This window comes from Lepisosteus platostomus, chromosome 15 (assembly GCF_059453375.1).
Source record: "Lepisosteus platostomus isolate fLepPlt1 chromosome 15, fLepPlt1.hap1, whole genome shotgun sequence".
In the NCBI taxonomy this organism is placed as follows: domain Eukaryota; kingdom Metazoa; phylum Chordata; class Actinopteri; order Semionotiformes; family Lepisosteidae; genus Lepisosteus; species Lepisosteus platostomus.
Window position 1 is genome coordinate 6,401,424 of NC_142625.1, and position 10,041 is coordinate 6,411,464.

Here is a 10,041-nt window from a genome sequence, read left to right on the forward strand (position 1 = left end):
AAAAATTCCTCCAGGTATATCCCTGCTGGTCAGGGAAGACATCTATATGCATCTTTCATGCAGAAGTTCCTATCTACCTTCCCCCATAATTGCCCTATAAAGTCTCCCTCCTGCCCCTTATCTAGACACACATTAAAATCCCCTCCCACTAACACAATACGGTTCATATAAAACGTACGAATTAACACCACCCACACTCTATCCTTCCTATCCCTCAAATGTACCTCATGCAGAAAAACAACCAAAAAGCACACAGACTTCAGAAACAAAAAAAACCCTGTCCTCTTCAGCCTAACTTGCAACCCTCTCACGTTAGTATAAAATACAGAAAAAAACATGATGGCATCAGTAGTTACCTATACCAGCATTGCTCAAGAACTCTTATATGTTGGCCGCATCCTGTGGTGGGCCTTCGTAACTACTTGTGCTACTTGGGGAGCTAGGAGACCAGGCGAGGCTTTTGCTGACCTCAGTTCCACACCCCTTACTCTCCTATATCCCCCCAATTCCCACTCCCTGGGGCTGGGGATTCCAAGTTAGCGCCTTCTCCCTTACACACCCCCTCACCTTCTACTACCTTGGATATTAACTTGGGAAGCGAGAGCGACTCCCCTCCAGCTTTCTCCTTCAACTTCCACTTCCATTTTTTCTTTTTTCCTATCACCAGTTCAAAACCATCTCCCTCCCCTCCTTCCTCTTCTCCTATACTGCCATCTTCATTCATTTCAGCCTCCCACTGACTCCCACGTCTCTTCCACCTACAGCTACACCTTCCCCTACCTCACTCCCCTCTCCTCCACTAACATCTTGACTTCCTCCTCTCTATCTCTCCCTGACTCACCCCTTTCTGGCTTACCAGCCTCCTCCCTTCTCCCAACCACACTCTCTTTCTTGCCCCCCACCGAGTCTACAGCCAATCCCACACCCTCAGCATCCTGTCCTCCTTCCTTCTCCTCTTCATTAACTGGGAAATGCTCCAAATACCCATTACGAAGAACTATTACCTGTTCCGGTTGTCGGTTCCAACAGTCCTTAAACAGGTGCCCAGCTTCATTACATAAAGAACACCTTGGCCCTTATCACACAATCAAAATCAAATCAAAGTTTATTTATCAAATGCACAACAATATGGCGTGCAGCAGTACTTGCTGGCAATGAAATGTGTTTTTATGCTAGCTCACAAAAATTACAAGAATCACAAAAATCACAAAAATTCACATTACATTTTTTAAATTGAATAAAACTCAATGTGAGTAGAGCTGTTATGTGTCCATGGTGTATGCAATATAAACATGTAGTGCAGTTATGCTGAATATAGTGAGAATTGTGTGTCCATGTAGCCATTACAGGTGATTTGCTAAGGAGCTACAGGTTGGCTATTTAGCAGTCTTATTGCCTGGAGGTAGAAGCTGTTCCGTAGTCTGTTGGACTTGGACCGAATGCTTTGGTACCATTTATCGGACGGTAGGAGGGAAATCAGTTTGTGACTGGGATGACTGGGGTCCTTCAGAATGGACCTGGCCTTCTTCAGACATCTAGCTGAGTAGATCTCCTGGATGCTTGGTAGCTCACAGCTGGTGATAAGCTGTGCTGACTTCACCACCCTCTGCAATACTTTGCAATCTCGGGCAGAGCAGTTCCCATACCAGGCAGGGATGCAACCAGTCAGGATGCTCTCAATAGTGCACCTGTAGAAGTTGGCCTGGACATGGCGTGCCGAACTTCTTTAGCCTGCGGAGAAAGAACAGGCGCTGCCATGCTGTCTTGACCACTGTGTTGGTGTGGTGGGTCCAGGTTAAATCCTCTGAGATGTTAACTCCCAGGAACTTAAAGCTGCTGACCCTCTCCACTGCAGTCCCATTGATGTAAATAGGTGTGTGGTCTCCTCCCTGATGTTTCCTATAGTCCTCAATCATCTCCTTAGTCTTACTGATGTTCAGAGAGAGGTTGTTCTCCTGGCACCATACTGCCAGGGTTTCAACCTCCTCCCTGTTTGCAGACTCCTCACCATCTGTGATCCCTTATCCCTTATCCCAGTCCCTTATCTCGTGCTCCTCCCCCCTGCATCACTGGCAAATCATCTTATTACATTCTGCCGCCAAATGGCCACCACATCTTCAGCACAATCTCAGCTGTCCTGCATAAAATAGAATCCCCTGATTGGATCCTAAAAAGTTTGCCGGTGGATGTCTAAAACCATCCCTCGACATGTCATCAGGCCAGAATCTGTACTGCCCTTCTGTGCCTCACTCAGGATATCTACGTACCAATGGAAGAAGGTATATATATCCGTTTCTGGCACAAACGGATTATACATGTGCACAGTCAGAACTCTGTCCTCCTGTGCCCAGAGTCCCATTACTTCAAAATTTCCCAGCTGTCCTGCCTCCTTCTTTTCCCGAAGTGCGTTCCAATACTTGGGCGATAAATCAAAAGCCACATTAAAAAAGCCGTAAAGATGCATAACTTTGCACACAAAACACCTCCTTCAGATCCAGAACTTGCTTCAATACATGCTGGGGGAAGTCCTCCCTCCCCGACATCAAACCAACATCTCCCAGCCATCTAAACTGGAGAGTGTTCTTCAGTCCAGGCCCTTCCATGTCCAGCAAAAACAAAAAAAAGAAAACCCCAAAGATAGCAAGAAACTCACCTGGCACTCTGAACAAGCGTCCGTTCTTCTCCGGGAGTCCTTCAAGCGTCCAAACATTGGAAGCGTCCAGATAAAGAATATCTTAAAAAAACACGGACTTCCTCCAGGCTCCAGTTGCATCCGATCTTGGCCAAAAGGCAGAGAAGCAATGCCCCTAAAGGCGCCGACCGACGCGCAGGTGTTCCCCTTGCACACAGTGGGGCAGGCCGACTGCCCTGGAGCCCGGAACTCATGCAGCTGCTGGCCTCCCTGCAGCCAGAGGACTGCCACCTGGACTCCGCTCCCCCTCTCTCCTGCCTGCCTGCCTGCTTGCTTGCCTGCCTGCTTGCCTGCCAGTCCCGGGTGGGGTCCCTGCTCTTTGATCAAAGACCGCAGCGACGGGCGGTGCCAGCCTCCTTAGCTTAGGCCCCTCCCACCAGCAGCTGCGGTGCCGAGCGAGCTGCAAGGGAAAGTGGACCGTCAGCACCTCTGGGAGGGAGGAGGAAGGAGCAGCTTTCTCTTGGGAGAGACACACACACACACCTACCTGCCTGCCTGCCTCCCTTCCTAAAAAAAAGAAAAAGGTGTATATATCCAAGTTTTTTGGAGGGAAAATGCACGGGAGCTGAAAAGGGGGCCTGCCTGCTTGCCGAGAAAGTCGAGACACGAGAAAGTGCACAGAGGGAGGACGGGAATGGAGACAGAGACAGGGAGAGAGAGACACGGACGGATGAGAGACGAGACTGGAGAAGAAGGAGCTCCTGTCCACCTCCCTTGCTTGCTCGCTAGCTACGTCTGTCTTTTCATTGCTGAGAGAAGGTAGTGCACCGTTCCCGGAGGCGCTGCAATACCGGGCCGATGCGTGGAGAGGACGGAGCAAGCTCCTGATCCAGCTCCCTGTTCCAAAAATCCATTTAATATGTGGTCCCCCGATGGGGGACGTATCAGAAATTAAACTGATAAAAGATTTTTTCAATTTTATTGAAGGACAGAGATCTTGTTTGCCATCTCCCCAATTTCTCTTTCACCTTTCTCAGACGTTCCTCCCAGTTTAATTTTACCATACTTTCCTTATGAAACTTTACTCCTAGCACCCTCACTGGTGTCGTCATAACTGTTAATCCACCTATCGCCTCCGTTCTATCTCTCCATGTCCTGTAATATTGGATTGTACTTTTGCTTTTATTTGACATAGAACCCGTGCCCTTTGCAAATCCCTTCTCAATGCTTAGTGCCCTTTGCAGACTTCCTTCTGTACTAAGGAACAGGGTGATGTCGTCCACATAGGCCCCTACTTTGACTTCATGTCCTCCACTTCCAGGGACCAGAACCCCACGCACGCCTGGGTCTTTCCGGATTCGCTCTAAAATGGGTTCGGCATACACGATGTACAACAAAGGGGATAGCGAACAACCTTGACCCACTCCACATTTAACCAGTATTCCTCCGCCTAAACTGCCATTAACACACACCCTAGTCTCCACCTTCCTATACAATGTTTGTAACCAAGTGACAAATTTCTCACTTACCCCCATTCTTCTCAGTGTCTCCCATAGGACAGCGTGGTTCACCCTGTCAAAGGCTTTGTTTTGGTCCAAGTTCACCAACCTTAATGGCAGTTTTCTATTGAAGAAAGATGTGAAGACGGGGGTTTGAATTTAATCCTTTCTGTAGGGGGTTTAGACTTCTAAGTCACAAGCTGGGGTTTATGGCAGGAAAGGGGGTTAACTGATAAGGATTGCAGATGCAAGCTAGGAACCCCCCTGGGTGTAATGTTAAACTGACCATTTGTCCAGAACATCGTAAACTGGCCAAATACCATGAACCTCCCTCTTTACCATCAGACCGAGTGATGTCAGAAACGGAGAAGAAAAACACTATTTAACCCAAAAGTTTGTAACAGTACGTTGAACAATACTTTGGTTTTGTTGTTTCTTGCGGGAAACAAGACTTAGGCTTTATTGTTCCTTGCATGCAATAAACTCATCTGTTTTACTTCATCTCGGGATCAAGAACCTTATTTCTTCTGTTACAACACTATCTTCAACCCATTCCAGCGTGTCTCTGATCAGCTGCAAATTCCAACTTATTTTCCTACCTGCAACTCTGCAACTCTGGTTTCCCTGCACTAGAAACACCATTACCTTCTTCAGTCTTCGTCCCAGTATCCTTGCCAGTATCTTGTAATCTGCACATAACAGTTGTAACAGCCTCCAATTATTTAGACTAGTCTTGTCCCCTTTCTTTTATAAATCAGAGCCAATATCCTAGTTCTCATAGTTGGCCCCATCACACCCTGTTCCAAAATTTCAGTAAAAAACTCTGACAGCATTGGCTCCAACCTTTCCCAAAACATCACATAAAACTCGGTTGGTAACCCATCCACCCCAGGGACTGTGCCTTTCCGCAACCCTTCCAGTGCCTCCTTCATTTCTACAGTTGTTATTGGGCCGTCCTCCCCTTCCTTCCTCCCCATCTAACTTCACACTCACACCAGTCATCAACCTGTCGCGCATGCCAATATCCACCTTTATTCCTGCAAACAGTTCAGTGTAGTTTTCAGTAGCACAGTCCAACACTCCTGCTTCATCCTCGACTAATATCCGTCCCTTCTTCAGAAGACCATTACAGTGGTCTCCTGCTGCGCTCTCACCGAGCCAAAGAACTGGGGTGAGCATTGTTCCTCTCCTTCCATTCGTGTACCTCTCAGCCTGAAAAGATAGTCCTTGGCCCACTGGAGCCATTTTGTTCTGAGAGTTGTCCTGACTTTGGATTACTTTCTGCCCTGCACGTTTGGTCCCGGCCTATCACGTAAGCTAGTACTCCTTTCAGGCAGTTCACCAACACCTTGGCAATTAGCTTGCAATCCACACAGAGCAATTACAATGACCTCCAGTTCTTTAGGTCCATTGCTGACCCTTTCTTGTACAGCAGCGTGAGGATGCCTTCCCTCATCGAGTCGCTCATGATCTTTCTATGGAAGACTTCTTCCGTAACCTGCATCAAAAGGGCCCCTACAACATCCCAGAATGTGCGGTAGAATTCAGCGGGTAGCCCGTCTCTACCTGGAACCTTACCTAGCTTCATGCTTAGTAAAGCATCACCAAGTTCTTTCAGGCTGATTGGTACCTCCAGGTGCTCCTGGGCCTTTTTGGGTATCTGTGCCACGATGTTATCTAATAACGTTGTCCCCATGAGTTCATCTACTGGCTTTTGGGAAAAGAGAAGCTTATAATAGTTCCTCACTGCTTCCAACATCTCACCGCTACCAGGTACTATCCTCCCCAATTGGGTCTGGATGCCTGCCATCACTCTCTGCCTTTACCTCTGCCGTATTTGGCAGAAGAAGAAGCTGGAGCATGTTTCATTTGCTTGTAAGTACTCCACATGAGCTCTAAACAGGTACTTTTTTGCCTTTTGTTCATAATAACCTCGTAGTTTAGCTTTTGCCGTTGAAATAGCCTCCAAACTCACCACCGTGCCCTTATTACACTGAGAATATAAGCTATTCAGTTCTTCCTGCAGCTTCCTACCCTTCTGCCATTCTCGCTTGAGTCTTACTAAGAAGTAAGCTCTCGACTCCCCCCTAATCTTCTTCTTCAACTGCTCCCCCCCAGTCAATCAGGGAGATACCCTGCTTTCTCTCCTTCCACCACTTACACAGTTTAGATCTCATTAGACTGACATACTCTGCTTCCTTCAGAGTCTCTGTGTTCAGTTTCCACACCCCACGTCCAAACTGATTGTTTTGCAAAGGCGTTTTCCAGTGCCCTGAGCACTCCTCCACGTGGCCCCAACTTTCCCTTTTGCGGCTCGAAAGGCACAGTCAAAAAGGCCAAACTGAGATAAAAGGAGGTTAAGTTGACTCGCCCTTCTTGTCCTGGAGATCGACGTTTAAATCCCCTCCTATAACAATCCACTTGTTAGTCAGGCAGACGGGGTCTTTAAAGAAGTCTGACCATAAAGTGCCATTGCCGGGGCATATACAGACACACACACACATGCACGCACGCACGCACGCACACACACACACACTGGAAGATACTAACACCAAAACAAATATCGAAAACCAACACTCTCCCGGGAACTACATTCTCACATCTTTCTACCATACAATCGTTATTACCTAGTAAGATTCCTACGCCAGAGGAATGGACCCCACCAATATTCCACCGTGAGTCTCCTCTATCCCACTCCCGTGTAAACTGTACAACATCACTCTCATCTTTTAAGCGGACCTCCTGCCACAGACAGATGTCAAAGCACATAGTTTTCAGGTAAGTGAACACCGCCGTCCTCTTAACCGTGTTCCTTAACCCACGTACATTTAATGTTAGGATCTTCAGCATTAGGGTTATAACAAGGACTCTGAGTACTGGCGTAGGAACGGCATCAGCCCCACATAAGCCTGACGCACAGCCACCCCTCTGGTGACAGCAGCAATTTGTAGACATGCCGAGAGCCCCCACACAAATTGCATCTGGGCTCAGATCTGCATGTCAATGCACTGTGACCTACTTCATCGCATTTCCTGCACACCTGGACCTTGCAGTCCGAAGCATAATGACCTCTCTGCCCATAACGCCTACATTTGAAAGGTTGCTCTGGGTAATACAGGTAATACAGGCATCCTCTTTTAACCCCAATTGTAAAGGACACAGAGTGGTGTAAAAGCCCGTCCTCTGCTTTGGGGTCAACTCTGAAGCGAACCATGTACGTTCTCTTCCTGTTCCATATTTTCTTCCTGTCAAGTATCTTTACCCCAGTATCCTGCACATCCAAAAACCTTTTTAGGAAGTTCACAATGTCATCTTTTAACATGAACATGTCATAGGGGCTAAACACATGGACCCACAAGGGCCTCAGCTCACGAGCAAACAGTGGCTCGAGTAAAACATTTACAAAAAGCTCTTCTTGTCTACGTGCAGTCAGTATGGACCACACCTTCACACACGGGTCAGGAGATGACAGTGAAAGATCGAAAATGTTCTTACCCAGGAAGCTCTGGAGGCAATAAACATCTTCCGGTTGACTTCTTATCTTCAAGGTACTTGAAGATAATGTTGTCATCAAAGGCATCCCTCTCAAAGTCCTTTTCAAAAGCTTCTTTCCATAGCACGAAACACACTGTAGCAGCAATGCTTGTTAATAAGACAGAATTAAGTGTTGCTGTGCTTTCCTAAATGATGCCCCATCTCTCTCTTCATTTATGTGGTGCAGCCACAGAGAAGCTATTCATGCAGGCTGATTTAAAGATGTTTTCTTTTGATAAGGGACAGCTCCCAAATGGGGATGCACTTAGCTAAGCCTGGCTATCATGATCAATGGTCATCCATTGGCGCCTATCTGTCTAGGGAGTGCCAGATGGACATCTGGATTGCATTCCTAGGTGTCAGGAGTAAGTGACTCATATCTCACCTTGATCAACCAATCAGGAACTGGTAGGGCAGAGTAACCCACGTGGGACTCTGATGTCCATGGAACTTTCAGCCAATGAACGAGCTGAAGTTCCTCCCGGTAAAAACAGGCAACACAGAGAGCCTGTGGGAACAATTCCAAAAGGAAATCTCTAGGGAGAATTCCAGGTGTGCGAGACAATTCCAGGGCAGGACGGCCCAGGAGCAGAAAGGCTCCCAAGGGCAGGACATTCTCGCAGCGTGCCTCCTGACCATCCTGAGACTCAGCCCGGACAACCACGGAACGCCCAGTGTGTCCGAGTGCCAGAACTTTCCTATGTTCTAAGAGTCTAGAGTGGAGGTTGCCACGAGTAACCAAAGGATCCACCCGAGGTTAGCATCAGCAGCAAGCCTCATGAACAGGTCGGAACTGTGGACAGCTGAATCACTATTCAGAACTAGCTCTTCATCAGGAACGAACCTGTCCTCTTCCTGACCTGCTGGGACCCACAGTCATCTTTTCTCCTGAGCACAACTTTGCTAGTTTCAGCCAAAACTAACTAGCCGGTCAGTGAGCATCAGCAGCGCACCGTCGCAAGCCGCACAGCACAGCCTGGCACGGAGCCAGAGAGCCCGCAGGAGATCTGAATCTCCAGAGATTGGATGAGTATTCAATTTCACTGCATTACAGCTCGAGAATTCCATTGTTATCCCAACCAGTTGATATCAATTTAATTCCTAAGAGTTATTGAAGAAAGATGTGAAGACGGGGGTTTGAATTTAATCCTTTCTGTAGGGGGTTTAGACTTCTAAGTCACAAGCTGGGGTTTATGGCAGGAAAGGGGGTTAACTGATAAGGATTGCAGATGCAAGCTAGGAACCCCCCTGGGTGTAATGTTAAACTAGGAACCCCCCTGGGTGTAATGTTAAACTGACCATTTGCCCAGAACATCGTAAACTGGCCAAATACCATGAACCCCCCTCTTTACCATCAGACCGAGTGACGTCAGAAACGGAGAAGAAAACACTATATAACCCAAAAGTTTGTAACAGTACGTTGAACAATACTTCGGTTTTGTTGTTTCTTGCGGGAAACAAGACTTCGGCTTTATTGTTCCTTGCATGCAATAAACTCATCTGTTTTACTTCATCTCGGGATCAAGAACCTTATTTCTTCTGTTACAACAAATTTGGCGTAGTCGGCGGATGCTCCAGAAGGCGCAGAACTTCCCATCGGCAGGAGAGACGGTCAGCGCGCACATAACTAAGAGGTAAGGACTCCTCTTTTATTTAAAAGTCCCGACTCTCTCTGACCGATTGGGAAATCTCTGCTCCCTGCGAGAATCGCCCGAGATGACGGAGTAAACGTGAGTTTCTGAATTCCTCTGGCCCGGGGAAGGCACCGGTGTATGTAATGGGTTGTTTGCTGTAAGCCCAGAATTTGGTCTGGCAGGGGTTCCGCGGTATTGTGTACAGGCGTTCGAAGCTGGTGTATGCCTTAATTGCGCGTGGAGTTTTGAACGGGTTTTGGACCCTTACCGTGAAGTCAGGACTGGTGTGGGTCTTAATTGCACCCGGAGTTCTGAAGGTCAGAACTGGTTTGGGTCTTAATTGCACCCGGAGTTCTGAGGCTCTGAATCGGTGTGGGCCTTAATTGCGCCCGGGGTTCTAGAGCAAGTGGTGCATTAAATGCACGTAGTTCAGGACTGGTGTGGGTCTTAGTTGCACCCGGATTTCTGAAGGTCAGAACTGGTGTGGGTCTTAATTGCACCCGGAGTTCTGTGGCTCGGGATCGGTGTGGGCCTTAATTGCGCCCGGGGTTCTGGAGCTGAGTGGTGCATTAAATGCACGTATAATCCAGGATTGGTGTGGGCTTTAATTACGCCCGGGGTCCTGAGATTAGCTACGCCTTGATCGTGCACAGATTGGCGTGGCGTGGTTTTTTTTTGTTTTAAAGGAAGCAGGAGTGGAGGAGATATATGTATGTATGTTTTTGGTGTTTTCCTTGTTTGT

At 47.7% G+C, this 10,041-nt stretch overlaps 1 pseudogene; it reads right to left on the reverse strand.

Annotated features, from left to right (window-relative positions):
* Nucleotides 1-3,449: 3,449 nt before the first annotated feature.
* LOC148647776 (U2 spliceosomal RNA) lies at nucleotides 3,450-3,628 on the reverse strand (annotated as a pseudogene).
* Between the last annotated feature and the right edge of the window lie 6,413 nt (nucleotides 3,629-10,041).